Source organism: Priapulus caudatus, unplaced genomic scaffold (assembly GCF_000485595.1).
Source record: "Priapulus caudatus unplaced genomic scaffold, Priapulus_caudatus-5.0.1 Scaffold961, whole genome shotgun sequence".
In the NCBI taxonomy this organism is placed as follows: Eukaryota; Metazoa; Priapulida; class Priapulimorpha; order Priapulimorphida; family Priapulidae; genus Priapulus; species Priapulus caudatus.
Window position 1 is genome coordinate 108,664 of NW_014578022.1, and position 1,565 is coordinate 110,228.

Here is a 1,565-nt window from a genome sequence, read left to right on the forward strand (position 1 = left end):
ATCTATCTATCTATCTATCTATCTATCTATCTATCTATCTATCTATCTATCTATCTATCTATCTATCTGTGAATGTAATTCTGCACTATCAAGATGGTTGATACGACGAATAGCGAAATAAGTGCGACGAGGAAAATGACAAACAATGATAGTATCTATTTGGATAACATTTCCTTCCAGAGTCTGACGCCTAACATCTAAGATGGAGGCGGATGGCGAGCAAATGAAACAGATAGACGGCACGATGTACGTGTTAACCTCCGGTGTTAACGACTACAACGGTATGTAATGGCATGAGAACATCCACTAATAGACTACAGATCATCCTAAACCCAATACGTATTATTTATAATGATTATTAAATTAACTACGTCACAAATTTTCTATGGTGTATATTTGTAAACATTTTGTTGCAAGCTTTTACATGAAAAGTAAGTACTAACGGGACTAATTATCTTCAAATTCCTACCTGATAAGATTGTTTCTCAACTAGTTAGAAATCCAAAAAACATGGACGATTTGATATATTGATCATGGCTTGCTATGGGCTATGTATGGGTCACGAGTGTTTGTTCGCACCGAACGGAATAGCAAAATAGGAAGTATAATGCAGCAATTTCACCATAGAAAATGAAAAGAATCACTTACATTTTTTTAAGTGGCTTTTTTTTTACTTTTACTATTTACGGTGACGTAATCACTTTAATCCGTATAGGAACGTCACACGGCGCCGTGTTGCGACGGCATTGCGTCGTGGTTGCCTTTTTAGGACGCTTTACCGCGCATTACAACTCACTGTTACAGGCTATATACGGTAGATAGTCTAGTAATTATGCGGTTTATTCGATACTTGCTAATTGAGAATAAGTACGAAAGCATGTAATACGTCATAGATATAATGTGTGAAGATTGTAATACGAAATACCTGTGCTATGTTTAACCGTACAGCACGTAGTCGTTGCACGGAAAACGCACGCAGATACGAAAATGTAGAATGAAATGCGTGATAAATACAGTGTTGGGTAATTCATTGTATCCTAACAAAAATTCGTTCATTAAATTCAGATATGTAACATGTGGATTGACGTACGGTACGGCTGTGTAGTATTGTAATAGGAAACTAATTACCTTGTCGTGTTATCAGTACAGTTTTTTGACTCTCCCGAAGAAATCGTTGTAAGAGTTCCCCCTGTCGCGTAATTATATAAATATATAGTCTTTAACTTTGGGGTCCGTTGTCAGAAACATCGTAACCTAAGTAGTTACTGCTATTGTTAAGTTTACGAAATCATAACCTTTGCACACAACTTCAAGCGCAAATTAAAAGTCACAACACGTTAGCCCTATCACAGTTATAACGACTATAACGATGATTATGACAGTTATAACGATCCTACTATTAATTATTACTATGATTATTACTATAATCGCACCCGAAAATTATCTTATTACTACTAATGATTATTATTTTTGACTATGGGTTCTTTCTGGTAGATACCGATGGAAATGACGTCGTTGCGAACGAAGCCGACCAGGTGGCGGAGAAGGACGAGTATCCGCGCCAG